At 43.4% G+C, this 16,970-nt stretch overlaps 1 protein-coding gene across 5 annotated transcripts in view; it reads right to left on the bottom strand.

The window, feature by feature from the left end:
* Positions 1-16,970, bottom strand: part of LOC6618538 (zwei Ig domain protein zig-8) — a 134,741-nt gene that overhangs the window by 86,115 nt on the left and 31,656 nt on the right. For all 5 annotated transcript variants that reach the window (XR_004362500.1, XM_032725392.1, XM_032725391.1 and 2 more), the window contains one exon: positions 12,734-12,821. The gene's annotated coding sequence lies outside the window, so the exon portion shown is untranslated. The remainder of the gene's footprint in view (positions 1-12,733; positions 12,822-16,970) is intronic.

Here is a 16,970-nt window from a genome sequence, read left to right as displayed (position 1 = left end):
CAGCAGCCGTTCCCGTCTCCGGCGAAAGGACCTACCAACCCTGCGAATAAATTATTAGGGCCGTTTAATCATAGAACAGTTGGAAAAATAATACAACTGTTCAAAAAATACTTGTTATAGTTAAGATTTTTAAACTTATTGTTAGTTCTTATACAAGAAGATTCAATAAATAAAAAGCAAAGTAAAAAAAAAAAGAAATATATATATAAGCCAATCATTAATATAAAGTGAGCGTGACAGGAACACTCTGCTTTTGGCAGGGGTATATTTCAATTTGATTCCGATTTTGAAAGAATATAGACATATACTTTACAAGCGACAATCGATGAGTCAAGTAATGAACTCTAAAAGTGATATATTTTGAGTTGGCTTTATGCCTGTTTAAAATGATTGTTCCGTACTTAAACAATAAATAGTATTTCAACGAGATTACCTACTAAACCACAAGCTGTAGAAAGAAATAAGTACGAGCTTAATATAGGTTTTAAAAGTTCAATTTACTAACACTTTTTGCCATCTAGTGTGAACTAAGACAGCCGGCAGCCCCATCATATATATATAGTATATACATATATTAGTAAAAAACCCTAACTGCTATTAAATTCTGTGTTCCCTTCGTTGTAAACACGTACTAACAGCGAGGTAACTTAATCAGTTGCTATCCGTCGGCAGATTCAATTCACGAATAAAATACTTGCTGGCAACCGCAACTACTGGCATTCGCATTCGAAATCGCATTCGCACATCGCTCATACGCCGTGTGGTGCGCGGTGGCAATCGAGCTGCAAGTTGCCAGCCTAATGTTTAATTAAACAGCTCACCGTCTGATTCGCAGGATAAGCGAGTTGTAGTCCTTGGCTCGCTGACTCCTCGCCTTGTTGCCTCTTTCGCCGCAACCCACACACACACACACTCACTAATACATACTCACGCACACACAATACGAATAAAAAGGTCGACTTGCCCTAAAGAGATAGTGGGTGGTAAAGGGGCTCTGGGTGTTGGGTGGTGAGTGGGCTGTTCCTCCATATCTCTTTCGCCGGCTTGTTTGCTGAGTTTGTTGTTGTCAGCACGTTTGTCGAGCACTGCGTTGTCACGGCTGCTGCACTTATCAGCAGCAGCTGCTGCGCCGACAGCGGCAGCAGCGTCCCGCCTCGCTTCGCGCAAATATAGCGGAAGGAAGCAGATTAACACGGCAACCAGATACCAATAACTACAGCAACACCCACGGTCGCGGAGTTGGAGGCGGCTGGTGGCAGCGGCACGAGCTGCGAAAACAAAAGCAATCGATGGTGGCTACCAGCCAACACGTCCACACATCCGCCTTAAGCACTGAAACAAAATTAGCCCCCAATAGCAAGAGAATGCCTCGCAATCACTAGAGCCTTTAAATAGCCATTGAGTAGTATCGTTAAATGGTCGAAAATATATGTTTCACCTTTGTGAAAAATCAAAAGAATCCCTATATATAATATTTCAATGTCATAGTATGTTTTTTGTCTAAAATTACTTAACATATCTATTAAATTAACCATTTGCATATAAATACACTGATTTTCACCGTGCATCCCTGCGCTTTTCCTCGCTCCTTGTTCATTCGAATTCTTCGCTTGGCTCACCGTTCTTTTTTCTTCGTGTCTTCGTTTGACTGCACACCCACACCATCTCATGGACTCGCTCGCACACATGGCCAGATAGCGCTGTATTTTTTGTCATTGATTTCAGTTTATCTCCGTGTGTCTGTGTGTGTGAGTGTGTGTGTGTGAGAGTGTGAGTATTGCGTGTGTTCGGTTTAAACTGTTCAGCACACTTTTGTGGGCGAGCGACTTTTGAGAAGGAAATTTCATTTCATTTAATTGCCGCCTGTGATTTAATTCGAACTCATTCCCATCACGCACACGCCAAGGGGCGGCAGCTGTCCGACGGTGGGCGTGGCACGTCGCCACACGCAACTGCAACACACACACACACACATGTGCTCTTAAGCCTCTTTGCGCCCCTCATGAGTATTACAACGATAAATATGATCGAGTTGAATACATTTACATGGCTTTTTTACTTTAAAGCGAATTCTTTCTTTCCAAGACAATTATTTATTTGAAATTTTGTACTCATTTTTGTTATCTATAAACCATAACTCTGCAAATTTCAATGAATTTTATAATTGCCATCACAGTTCACTTTCAAAACTCCTGATTTTGCAGCACAGTGTAATGGGTACAGGCTTCTGTAACACTTTCTGTAAATATTTGCAAAAAGTATATTTGTTTTTACTTTGAACCCTGGATTCGACAGCTTTATTTCAAGGAAACTTTATTAATTAAATGCAAAATTGCTGTGAAAACTTGTTGAAAAGCACGTAAATACTTAACTTAATTTATATCCACTGAAATTGCATTTAGTTCTTTTAGCTCTAGAGTAGCCAAGATTGGCCCATGCTCTTTGGAAAGTGTAGTAATTCTACCATCCCATATCAAAGGTATTTTGGAGTACCATACTGTCCATAAATTGAAATGAAATGCACATTAGTGCGTCCTGTGAACAAGATTAATCCGCGACTTCGTTGAGCCAGCAAAAGACCACACACAAAACTTGCAAAAAATAAATGACGTATACGAAAGCCAGTTTTCATCGTGGTCGTAATGACTGCAATGGATGCAATGGATCGGCTATATGCTGCTCTGATTCTGATTGCGATTCTGATTCCGAATCCGATGACGCTGACGGCCCCCATGGAATTTCTCCACTGCCCCACTGAACACATGCAAATCAAATTGAAAATTGGCCCAGCATTGGATGACCATCGGTCGTCGCATCATTATTTTGCATTAAATTCCCCAGCAACTTGTTCGTGTGCATGTGTGTGTGTGCATTGGTGGCAATAATTTGCGAAAACAGCCAGGCTACAAATGCCATTAAATGGGCAAAAAGCGCAAAAATAAAGCACCAAGAGGGGGTTTTCAAAATCTGTGCTGCGTATCAATGTAATGAACGGTCACCGCAGAGTGAAAGCAAATTGAATGCATTCGGCTCACAGAGAAAATATTTAGTATTCAAAATATCAGAATCGAGCACCCGCCAATGAGAGAGCAGTTCAGTACCAATTTTTCGCCCAGTGCAGTGGCGCACACAGGCCAACAGAGCGCCGCTAACTGAGCTTTAACCACCTGCCAAAGGATAAACCAGTCCTGTCGATTAGGGACTACTTTAATTGTTTCAATCAATGTTGCATACTTTCGGGGGAATCAACTAACTGCAAAGTTTCCACTGCGCCACTGCCGCTGTGTTCACAACTTTCAGTTAAACTTCACTTAGCAATTACCCCACCATTTTGCCAGGCAACACTTGTTTCCTTTCCTTTCCCCCATTCCCCTTCCGTTTCGTTCCTTTCCGTTCCGTTCCGTTCCCTTCTCCGCCAGCCAATTCCCGCCGACAGTTGTCTTCGGCTGATGAGCAAACAAACATGGACCCATCCGCCTGCCATGAATATACAAGAAGTAAAAAAAAAACAAAAGCAAAAAAATAAACGGGGAAAAAAACGGAAGGACATCCACTCGCCCATCTGGTGGGCGGAGGGGGCGTGGCGTGGCGCAGGCATAACTAGCGTTTAACATTAATACAAATTTGTAGTCAGCAGGTGGCAGTAGTGAGGGTTAAAACGAAGGGACGGCAGGAAGGAAGGAAGGCAAGAAAAAAGTGTCTCGCATTAAATGTAATTAAAATCAGTTGCAGCACAATGGGGGCGGACTGTTAGGGGCGTGGCAGCTGCTAACGATGCCCGCGAAATGAAGTGAAAATGTTTGTTGAATATTTCGCTGCATAATGCCAGAGACACGGAGAAGCGGAAATGGCGAAAAGGTAAAGAACAAAAGCTCACACACACACACACACCACTAAACACCAGCAGTACAAATACACGCACACATACATACATATGCAAATAGATTATACACCGCATTTTCCCTTTGCTAAGGCTACCACTGATTGTATGCCGTCTCTATCATTCTACTTCCTGCTTATTCTTTCGCTCGCCCATTCCCATCTCCTTCCATCTGGAGGACTGCATTTTGTGCTGAGTTTAGAATTTAATTAAATATGCTGCCGGCGGCTGCCTCTGGCCTCCGGCAGCTTCCTTCTTTAATCGCCGTCTAACCACAGTGGCGGCCAACAAGTGTCAGGCCACCACCCACCAGCACCATCCTAGCCGCAGCACCACCCCCTCATTCCCCCCGCTTTTCATTCGGGAAATTACAAGCCAAAACGTGAATAATTAAGCGGCAAGAGCATTTCCTGAGGCTTCCAACCTGGCCCAGAACGCCAGAGCGACTGGAGAGTGTGGAGAGAGCGGAGAAAGCGACGAAGGAGAGCGAAAGAGGACAAGAGAGACGCCCACTAATGCGTTGATAATTATTAAACGGCAAAAGCGGAACAAAAAAAAAAAAACAAAAAAAAAACGAGAGAAGAAGGCTAACGAAGATTTTCATACCCATGCACACTTTTCAAAGGAAACTCGAGAATTATCATTCTTAATTAATGTATGTATAACAAGTATTATCTATATGCTATTTTTTAAATTTCAGATTGTTATCTTGTATCTTTTATTCTTTGTAGTTAAGTCTGGAAGATATTCATAGTATCTCACAACCCGGTAATATCAACCAGTCTGGAGAATTGCTCGTTTCAAAATGAATAAACAGAAATGGGGGCCGGCACAAAATTGAAAGTAAAAATAAACACAAATGCGTCGGTTCTTCAACGTTGGCTCAATTCTTTTCCTGGCCCTTTGTTCATCACTATATACGCTATGAGCGGGTCTCGGAGAATACCGGGAATTGTAAATATTTTATTAGTTGAATTACAGCAAAGGCCACGAGGCCCAAGAAATGAAAATAGACGCCAAAGCTGCCAAAGGCCGCAAACATCACGCACGGCATCCAATTGTAATGGGTATATGGGGTTGTATCGAAAGAAAGTGGTAATCGCGTGGAAAGCGAACTGAATTGTATTTTTTTTTTTTTTTTTTTTGAAATTTCCACATAAATATTTTCTAATTTCCCCTTACCAACGCTGCCTAACCATTTCCGAAAAGGAAGGCGCAATCGATTTGTATCCTTTCATTTCCAAGAACTTCCCTTGCTTTTTTGAGACTATTAAATCCTTGAATCCTTGAACCCATCGCTACTTCAATGCATTTAGCCATATCTATGCGTTCGTGTATCTTTTGTTGCGTTTCGCTTTGCTCAGTTTTGCTGATGGTCAAGAGTTTGTTTTGCATTTTTTGTGCTTTTCTTTCGACTGCGATACATAATGGTACATGCTCGTACACAAGACGATTTATTAAAACTGACAATGCAGAAAGTGTGTGTTCGATGTCGTGATGCCCGGGTTGATGTTCTCGATGTTCTCTGATGTTCTTGTTGCTGCCGCCTGCCAGCCGTTTGTTTTGATTGTTTAAGGCATGTTTAGGGTGACAACAGATCGGGGGACACGGGCGGCCATAGCACCAGAGTACCACAGTACCAAAGAGCCAAAGAACCAGAGATTCCGAGAGCTGTCAGTGCCGGTTGGCTGTGAGCCACAGCGGAAAGTGGAAATTGCCAAACATGCCATGGTCAACATCAACAACCAAAAAGAATGTGAAGCAAAAATGCTTCTGCTGTCTCCGATGCTTAAAATTGAACTATAGCCCAGGACACGCAGCACAGGACACAGGAAGTAGGCAGTGAGCCAGTTAGGGTGTTCGCAGGACATGACAGGTCCTAATCCTGCTGTCCCCGGCGACCTGCGAAGGACGAGAGCAACAAGTAAAAAGGTTAAAGGTCTCCCCCATCTTGGAGCCCCTGCTCCAAAGTTCGCCACTTCCTTGTGATGTTATTATGGAATTTTCACATTCCTTTCTTTTTTTTCTTTTTTTTTTTGTATTTCCAATAGAATGACAACGAGCACAACTGAAGTGGTGGCTAAATGCACTTGCTACACCACTGCACCCATATTGCAACACACCATACCATGCCCATATAGCATCATAATCCGCTCTGAACATCTCTTGACATTTATGATGGACGATTTACCACGCCATTGCAAATTAAAGCAAAAAACAACGGAACCGGAGTGCCGGGGCTCCAAAATCGAATAAAGCACTCCGACAATCATCGGCATGGCACTGCCACGCCCTTTTCGCCCCATTTTCTTTTTTTTGGCTTTATGCACAGCTTGTTTTTGGCCATCGCTCACACTCTCACATTATATGTATATCCAGTACGATTGCAGAATTGAGGGGCGTATTGCGATTGGGAAAATTCACATATATACAGATACATATATATATATATATATATATATATATATAAAACAGGGGAAAATAAGTTCCAAGAACAAGTTTAATACGAAAATACGATGTCAATTTATTTTAAATTCTCTATATATTCAAAATGTATTTTAATACAATTACATTAATTTACAATTTGTTTCGTTTCAGAAAGATATCAATTATTGCGAAGTATCTGCTAGTCGTGTCATTCGCCCTGAACTCTTAGCCTCTTCATCTTTTTTTCTTTTTTTGTCTGTTGCAACGTCAACAAGCGAACAAGCAAAAGCGAATCCCAAAGCTGCTAGTGGGGATGGATGTGGATGGTGGCCAGCACAAGTGCATCATCCGGAAAGCAAAGCAAATGCCCCATAAAACAAATGTGCAAATAAAAATGTTTATAAACAGCGTCGACGGCAGAGAGCACTTCACAATTTTCGGGATGTGCGCGACAGCGATTCACTTCGAGGTTTTGGAGGCGAAGATGGTGGGTTAGAGTTTTGGTTGGATTGCGTTGGAGGACTCTCGCGGGAGAAGTGAGCTTTTGTAAAGGAAGGGGGAGCAACAGGATAAGCTGGTAATTCAAGCCAGAAGGTCACAAATTAAGTCAACAAAATCGGAGAAACCCCAAAGATTTGGGAAAGAGGAAGGAAAAGACCTTCAAACTTTATAATTGAAAGTTGCGCGCCATAAACGATGGGTTGATTAATATTTAAATGATTTTCAAAATAAAAATTTATGGAGTGTGAATTTTCGATTAACACAATTGTAAAGTATTTATACCAGTTATCATTTCAAAATCATCTCTGAGCAAGATCATTTTAAGCAAAATGCTGCGAATTGAAGCCACCGGAATGTCATTTTCATACACTTGCGCTGCACTGAGGGTCACGCATTTTAATTTGCCTGCCCTCCATTTACATTTTTGACCTCCCCGCAATTGAGGATACCGGAATAATTGCCTCATAGCCGCAGTGTGCCCAGAAATTGCTTTATTGACATTGCGGTCCTCCATCTCCTGCCCCGAAAAACTCAATCAGATTTCCGTTGACTGATAAAGTGACCAAAAAGTGTCTTTGATTTACATGGGATGGGAGGAGCGGAACCTTGCCACAAAATTCGGAGTGCGGTGTGTGGTGTGTGTGGCATGTGGCGGCTGGGGGCTTGAGGTAGGCGTGGCAGGCCATGAGCTCTGGCGATTATAAATGACTCTGTCTGTGAAGGGCTGCCGCATCCACATTCCCATCCCTCATTCATCCTCCATCCTCCATCCTCGTTGTCCCTGTCTCGGCGATGGCCTTGAAGTATGCTACACAAAATGTTCGCACATAATTAAGTGCTTTCAACTATGGCAGCCGCAGCTGTTGCCATCCTAGCCTCCCAGTGTGTCCTGCAGTCCAAAAGTCCGAGCTGCCGGGCAGCCGAGTATCCCCATCCTTATGCCAACATCAAGCGTCCAATGCGATTCTATTTTTTTTTTATTAAACAGCCGAGCAGGCCGCATGTGGCATCTGGCAACTCATGGCGTTGAAGCTGCTCAAGTGGCCAGCAAAAATGAACTGGCCAAAAACCGAATTGGTCAGCGGCGGCATGACTGGCGATTTGATTGCCCGGCCACATACGCTGAAATACACATCGAAAAAAGATCACAAAATAGTTTTAATGCGCCATTTGAAAAACATTAAAAATACTATATACCTTGGCAGTTGTTTTTTAAATAATATTTATCTACTTAGTTTCCATTGAGTTTTTATAGCGAATCAAAGATTACCGTGAGCTTTTGATTATTAAATTGTGTGTAAACCATTTACTTTGCATTTCCCTAGACCTTTTATTATCATAAGCAGCTCAGTGAGAGAGTACAGACTCATCTGGGCTTTCAGAAGAGATGCAATCCATATGATCGCTGCTTACATCTTGAGCAGCAAAATCATGACGTAATAATGCCATTTTCTCCCATGTACTCGTGGACTCCATGGAAGACCATGAATGTGGAGCATGGAGCAACAACATTCGGAAGCGGAAATGAAGGCATCCATTATGTATACCCTAACAGAGGGCACAATAGGGCATTTGTCAACTGGACGCAACTGGAGTCACAAAGAGGAGCAGAGTCCGATTCCGATTCCGATGCCTGGTCCGGAATTGAGGGTCAGAGGTCAAAAGTGGCTGCATTGTTGTCTTTTCACCTTTGAATATGCACCGATTGCAAGACATTTTGCAGTCGACAAAGTGGGAAAATGCCATGGAACCAAATCGTTGATGCTATGTGGTAACTGCAATTCCTTTGACTTCCAGGGTACCATATGCTCGTCTTCGCTTTCCACTTTTACTCGACGGATTTCTTTAGTCACTTCTTTACGCTCTTTCTTATGTTAATAATATTCAAATATAATGCAAACAATGCGCCAGAAAGTCGACGCAAAGTTGTCGCTTCCGTTGTCGGGGCAAGCGGAGGCGGAGCCACGCCCCCTGCCGACCGACATCGCTCATAGTTTTCACTCAACTGTTTGCATTAATTTGATTCCTTTTTGGTCTGTTGCCGTCGCCGCTCTTGCGGCTCGTTTTGTATTGTAATATCCGGCCGCTTTGGTCGCGCTTCCTGCCTCAAAAAAAAAAAAAGAAATATAGCAGGCGTTCATTTTTTATTCAGCGTCACTTTTGGCCACCAAAAGTCGACTTTGCTTTGCGGCTGTGCGATTTCTGCCAACTTTTATGCAGCTCTTTGTTTGCATTTTCCAACTCATTAAGAGTAATTCGCTTTGCTCTTCGTTATGTATTTTCTGTTTTTTTTTCGCTGCCCAAGTTTTTCCAATTTGGTTCAGCTTTTTTTCAATTTGCTTTGCGTTTTTCAGCGGCGTGTTGAAGGTGCTCGAGTGGAAATTAAACACGCCGCCAGTACGCCCACTTTTCACCTAGGCCCCCAGTCCACCCACTTCAGACCTGGCCTAAATATTTATGGGCGGCCTAAATAATGGCCAGAACGGTAGAGGATGGTCTGAGCGGACTGAACTGGACTGGACTGAAGCAGGACTTTAGTTAATTAATCATCGCATGAAAAATCACAGTATCAGTGGTCAGCAACAGAATCGCTGGTTGCGGATGTGGATGTGGTTGTGGATGAGGATGTGTATGAGGATGTGGAGTGTCCAGAGTGCTCAGTGTGTGTAACTGGATGCGAAACTAAACCTGAACCACGACTGAAACTTGGGGCCTAAGCGAGCCCATAAATAAAGTGACAACAAACACACACATACTGTTGTGAAAATTACGCACGAGATTGTTGAACAAGCCAACAAACAACAAGGACGACGACGACGACAGCAAAATGTGGTCAAAACAGAGCTACAAAAATAGCAAAAAAAAATGGAAAAAAAAGAGAAAAAATGCGGGAATGTGACATGAACAACAAGGCGACTGGCGGCTGCCCACTAAGTATGCGCAAGTAAGCGATAGCCTATGAAAAGTGTCCCCCATATAGGCCAGATATATACATTACATATATATGTATAGCATTCCGCACAGTGACCGAAATTCACATAATCCCATTGGCTCAAGTTTAATCCAAATGTAATTGAACGATTAATCAATCGCCTTTGCACGCTGACACCAAACTCCACCTGGCTGTGCAAACTCAATTGGTCGTTAAATAAAATCACTTAAAATATCAGGAAAAATTTAACATAAAAAAAATATTTTATGAGATATTTATATTTACACGTGTGGCCAGCAAAGATAGTAATGGCTGGAATAAAGAGCGATTTAATCATTCCCTTTTGCACATTCCATGGCTAAAATACGTAGAATATACATACATATATGAACATATCATATGCATTTATTTTGTGTGCCAGATTTTTACTGACAGACCAAAAAGAATAATAATTGTTTAAAAAGCCACTTGCAAATATTATTTTTATGTCGAACCAATAAAGGAAATGTAAATGCTAAATTGAAAAGATGGTGCCTGTGCATACACTTTACACATAGTGCATTTACAATTTTAAACGTTGAACCCCAAGGCTTGAGTTTCTTTTCCTTTACCAAATTGCTGAATTGATATCATAGCTGAGAGATAGAAACTAATATTTCTTAAATTGACTTTTGTTACACACAAATTTATATAAATTGAAATTTTCGGTTACTCAATATAACCTATGCAGTAAATTTAAAAATATGTTGAACATTTAAAGTGGCTTCTTTGTCAGCGCGGAGTATTTGATTTGTGCACAGCAATCAGTCAGTTGGCCCCACTGTGCCGACACACCAGAGCACAAAGGACATCGAGAGCGGACAGGCCCCGCAAAGCATGCAACAATTTGTGGCACTTGAAAGGCAAGTCGCCCCCAACGCTTGACGGTTGACGGAAGTCCGTTAGCGTGGCCAAAAACGAATGCTAATGTATGTGTGAGCCAGTGTGTAAGTCGCTGTCTGCCTTCTGGCATGGCCATAACCAGAATAAAATAAATAATCATAAAATAGAAATAAAATGACAAATTATTTCCGTTTCCGTTGAGCGAACTTTGAGGCGTGGTGATGTGGGTGTGCCCTGCCACTAGGCCACACTGCAAACGTAGCTCTCTACCATGTTTCTGATTCGGATTCGGAATCCTAGTTTCCTAGCTGCTCGTACATGCCAGGAAAAAGTGTAACGAACGGCGTGGAGAAAACGTGAGCATGGGGGCTTAGAGCGTGGGCGAAACTCGGCTAATATATGCAGCTGCCAGTTGCCAGTTGCCAGTTACGTCCGCCCTCGCCAGGACCTCCGATGATCCTGGCAGCTTGTGTGACGGGAACAGAAGAACAGCAGCACCAAGTGCATTATGTACTTAATGCGCCCCTGGATTCCATTCCTTTACCGCTGGCATAAGTAATTGGGCTTTCGGCTCTCCCTTAACCGCTCGTTTTGTCAGAAGAAAATGTGTGGTACATCGGGTCGTATACGTGATATCCATACGCACTGTTCTCAATGCCTGGTAGGCTGCCTTTTGATTTTGTTCTCCTCGATGGGGCCCGCTTTTAATCGATAAGCGAACATGTTCGGTGACCATTGCCAGGTCAGTTCGTTCTCACAATGGTTAAATTAAATATTTACACACGCCGCAAATAGAGCCTTCATGTATGTAAATGTGTGCTTATTGCCAGTTCATAATTAATAATTATTTTATTACTTTCACAAACAAACGGAGAAAAAGGGCAGAGCTCAGAGATACGTAGAGCTAGCAGCCTAATGTATGCTCTACATAATTTATACGTAATTATATATTTGCAATACTTTCAAAGGTTCGTTGACAGCAAAATAGTTATTTAGACTTATTCAATGTATAAGTAGCACACCAAATGTCAAAACTTTATTGTCAATTTCGATTGACAAACGCGAAGAGCGAATCAAGCAGACCGACCCATTCACCACAAAGGGCAGGCCGTGAGCTACAAAATTATGACCGCAATTTGGGAAATGAAATGCATAAAGCAAAATAAGCAAATGGCACGCAAAGTGACCCGAGGCGGCGTCAAAACGCTCTAATTGGCCGCACAAAGCCAACGACAGGAGCTGCTGGCAGCGGGAGGGGCTGAGATGTGGGTGGCGCAATGAGTTGGTTTTTCAGATTCCGAGAAGGGGATGCCGCCGAGTGGGTGTGGCGATTCGTGGAATGAGCAAGGTAGTGGTACTAGTGGTACGCCCTGCATTTTGATTTCTACAACACGTGTTTGGTTTATGTGCTAGCTAGGAGATAGATAGTTGCATAAGTTTCGTCTTAGCACAAAACTAAATCAATTACATACATTGGTACATAAATTTAAAAAACGTCTATACTTTAAGCAAACTACAAACTAGATAATCCTTTCATTGTGGTATCTTTAACAAAGTTGCTCGTTAACCGACCCCCATGACTTTTAGGATGAACCACTTATTTGCGATTTCACGTGTGTGTGAAATGAGTGAGTTCAAGGACCAAGCCCCTCAGGTCGACTAAAGGCCCCACACCTGCCGCCGAAGGCCTTCGTATAACTCACTCTGGACACCTCACACCCCCTGATTCGCATTGAACTTGTTTTCAGACGACCAAAGTGTACATAACCTCGTTTCGTATTTATCAACGACTCATCATTGTGATGGAGGGCGCCTGTCAGCGGGCCACGCCCCGCGTCGAGTGTGTATTATGCCGCCACCCCGGGGAGCTGAGAACCTGGGACCTGGTAACTGGTAACTCGTAACTGGGAACGTGGACCGAGGCCGCTCCCGGCGGCCTCTTTCGAGAAACGGGCCCCAAGAGCCCGACGCCCCACGACCGACGAATCTGCCAGCGCCGCCAAAGGAATCTCAAAAATGGCGTGCCGAGCCAAAATTAAGCAAATAAACTTGTCAACACATTCAACTTCATTATCGAGCCAAAGGCCGCTCCCCGATGGTCTGAAACTTACCCGACTGCAGGCAGAGCTCTTGTGGTTTTTTTGGTTTTTCCGTATGCTCGATTTTTGGTCTAGGACCAAAACGTCCTTGGGCGTCCTCCTGAAAAGAGCCAAAACGAAAAATTAGAATGGGAATTATTATGAACCGGCTCAAGCTGCGAGATCCCAAAAATGTCCGTCCAGGAATATTCATATGCGAAATATATTTTGTGGTTTAATTTAGAGTGCCGGCGGGCGTCTGTCGAGATGATTGAAGGGGTTTCTCTCAGCTAACCAAAAAGATTTGCAATCACGCACCCAACTTGGCAGCCGGCGGCAAGAAAACACACTCGAAAAATCCCTTAAATAATTCAAGAAATTCTCCTAAGCACGAACACTCGCCTGCACTGCGAAAATTTAATGTTTATCTACTTAGCTTAAAGCCATTGATGATTTGTGGCATAGTTCCTTTTATAATAATTCCAAAATAAACAACAGCCTGCATTGGGAAAATTATTAAACATTTGTATAATATTTCGGCAACTGGTAAAAGCCATCAGGAAAATGGGCAATGATTCCGCAAATTATTAATTAAACGCAAATTATTAGGAAATATAATCATAATATAGATTCAATTTGTTTCGAGCACTAAAAGTGCAATTATTGGTACATGTTTGCCAATAAATTTCGGACAACTACATTTAAATGAGTGTATCCAATTGAAAGATTTTTTTTTGGTAGTGAAGCCACTTCTGCTTCCACAGGGCTAAACATTTTCCATGGCACTGGTGTCGAATTGAGATAAATCATGAAACTTTATAGTTTTACAAGCAGTTGGACACACAATGCCCAACATAATCAGGCGAAGCAACAGTAGGCATCAATTTTACAGCCCCCCAAGCGGGGATCCAAACAATTTGCGCAAATATTGTTGTTTGCATATCGAACCCTTCTCGCCATCGTCATAGCCATAGCCATCGACCATCCACATCCACATCCACATCCACATCCACCATCGCATTTGCCATCGAATCCGACCATCGACATCGACATCCACCATCGCAGCACAATGAGCTGGGCGAGCAAACAAATTTATGACCATCATAACGGCCGGGCTTGGTCGAAGTGGAGTCGAGTCGAGTCGAGTCCGGCAAACACGGGGCCGACAAAATGTCTATAGTGCTACATAATAATCATAATAATAAATAGCAATAAAAATGCTACAAAGGAAATTAAATTTCTGTATCCGCAAAGAATTTCAAAAGTGCACACAGGAAACGACAGCGAATCCAGCGGGGGCAGGACCAAGGCCTGCGGAGTCCTTTCGTTTCGACACTTTGCGGCCCTTAAATTGGCCCATAAGCTGTTTAACTGAGTTATCAAGGAGGCGGCTTCGAAGACCTCCAGCCTCGGGCGCCGGATCCTCCGCCCCAGTACCAGTTGCCAGTTGAAAGTTTCCAGGACTCAAGTGGCACTGCCCACACAGCGTGACAGGATGGCTATATTAATGTTAATTAATGTTAAATGCCTAGGCGTTTCAAAATCATCTGCACTGGAGTGAGTGTGTCCTAGAAGCCTTCGATTGACCATCAACATCATTAATAATTATGTAATTAGTTGGGGTTGTCAAGTTGATTGCACTATCGATAATATCGATGTTTAATTTATAGAACTAATATGAATAGTAACGATATTTGATAGTCGTTGTATCAGTAGTTTAAGGCTTTGCAAATAATACAATAGCCAAAACCAACACACCATCGATATTTTGCCACACCAATCGCACATGTCCAGGTGAATTTTGTTTGAAAGGTCAGTTATGATGGACTTCCTCCAGTTTCACCTAAGTCCTCCTCCGTGGGAGGCGACGGATGGAATGTCCTTTGAACGAGCAGTGGCAAACCAATTCAGCAGTCGCATTTAACGGGCTGACAATGGCGCATATAAAGCGCTTTGTTCCACATCGCCGGCAATAGCGGGCGGTGGGGCGTTGTCCCGTGAAAGCAGGGGGCGTGGCCGGCCATATATGACGTGTGACAAATTTTTGCGGTTCCGAGGGTCCGAGAATTGGAGGTGGCAAATGGAAAACGTGTGTGTGTGTGTGTGCAGCACGTTGGTTCCCTCTCGTCTATGGCCGGAAAATTGTCCAACATATCCGGGAGCGTTGAGGTTGGCTGCCCATTGTGGAAAATCGGTCGTCCGAGGAGGTGGAGAAAAAGGGGGGCGCAGGAGGCGGAGAAGGGGCTGCCCGTTTTACTTGCAGTTAAATAGGGCGGAAAAATAATTGAACCATTATCAGGCGGTCTGACGTATCCAGAACCGCACCAACACACACACACAGTATATCCTCGCCTTGGTGAATAAATTTCGAGCTTGTTTTTGCCTTTGGTTTATTGTTCTTATTACAAAATATTTAACACCAGGCTATCATCCAACAGCCACACCCACTGTCCACCGCTGCGGCACTTGGGCGCTCACCGCTCGTCCCGTCAGCAAATTGTTGCCTCATTGTAAAAATTTATGTTAATATTTTAAATTTTTATACTGGCAGGCGGCGAACTGGCTGAAGCGAAACTGAACGCCCCCAGTTGTTTGTTATTGGCCTGGATGGCCTCGGTGTCCCGGGCACAACGCCCCTTGTCGCTTGTAAAATGTAATGTAATTTCTACGCTGGCGGCTCTAGGCCACGGACGTTGCCAGGACAAACAGGACTCGCTACTCACTGTTCCGTATGCCATATTCAGTGTTGTTCGGTGGCAAGCAGACTGCCTTCCACTGCCCACCTACTTTACTGAAACAGGAGAGCCGCTTAAAGAGCACTGGTGGTCGGTCATATTAAAAAAAAAAAAAAAAAAAAAGCCGCAAAACTGCAATGACAGTTAACGTTACTGGACACGCATGTGTAGTGGGATTTTTATAAATATTTAACGCTCATATTTTATGCGCATTTTTCATGCGGACCAGCTTGAGCGGACAACGGACAAAAGGACAAAGGACGGCGGAAAGCGGACGGCGGACGGCGGACATCAGGACTGCAGGACGTTCGGCATCATTAATTAATCCCAAAACGTTGATCCTGATGGACCGCAGAAACCCAGAAAGCCCATGGCGTTGCGCACACACCGGTTGACAGGCTGCTGCTTTGGGCTTTAAGTGCTGGTGGTGCTGCTGTTGCTGCTGCTGGTAGGAAAATTCTTCACTGGAATTATGAAGGGGAAAAATAAGCGGACACCAGCTGGCAAATGCTAAGGCTTCTGCTATTTTGCTCCTGCCTTCTGCATTGTGTGTGTGTAAGTGTTTTAAAGTCACGTCCTTTTCGCCCAGCATATTGCGGCATGTTGTTGCGTTGAGCCTCATTAAGCGCACTTTGTCCTGCCGACTGTGTCCATTTAAAGGAAACTCCGTCGATCCAACCGCCAGCCGGCCAGCATCGCCATCCTCCGCTGATTCATTCCTTCTCGTTTGCCATAAATTATTTTTAAATGCATACTTATGTGGAATTTTGCCACGCGCTGCCGCGACAACTTTTCATAATTTTTATTTACATGATGCGGTTGTGGGCGGCGGTGGCTACAGAGGTCCTGCCAGCAAGGACCAAGGATGCTCGCTGTATTGCGGAGGTGGGGCATTTTCAGTGGCGGCGTGTAACCGCATTAAAATGATTTGTAACGAGCGATGGCGTGCCCGTCTGAGGCCCGATGCCGTTGCAAAAAAAAAAATAAACGAACAGTTCTGGAAAAGTGGCCAGGATGGCCGGGACGGCCAGGATGCATGCAGGATGTGCAGGGGTGTCCTGCAGCATTTACCACACGCATCACTTGCCACGGCGCATGCATCTGAATCCCTGACATCCTCCGATGTCATCGCGCCCCTCGAATGCCATTGCATTTCAGCCGGAGGTCATTCGGGTCGGTCGATTGGGAGGTGGCGCTGGTTATCCTGGTTCAAATGCACATTTAAGGACGTGGAGAGACGAAACAAGCCCAGAATAAATTTAAAGTGTTCTCGTTAAAGCCATTCTCTACTTTTAATTCATACAAAAATGTAAAAACTACGAACTTTCAAGGCAAAGTTGAAGCATACATCAAACATGCCATCCTTAACATGAAACAATGAACCATTGATAAAGAAAGTTAATGTTCAAGAAATTAACAGTTTCAATTTTGAGTTTAATAAAATTGGGAATATATTGGGAATAACAAGAAAAAAGCGACTTGGCAAAATTTTATATTTTTCCAAGGATTTTATATTACAAATTGACTGAAAATGA

Source organism: Drosophila sechellia, chromosome X (assembly GCF_004382195.2).
Source record: "Drosophila sechellia strain sech25 chromosome X, ASM438219v1, whole genome shotgun sequence".
Classification (NCBI taxonomy): domain Eukaryota; kingdom Metazoa; phylum Arthropoda; class Insecta; order Diptera; family Drosophilidae; genus Drosophila; species Drosophila sechellia.
This window is presented reverse-complemented; position numbering and strand designations above follow the sequence as displayed.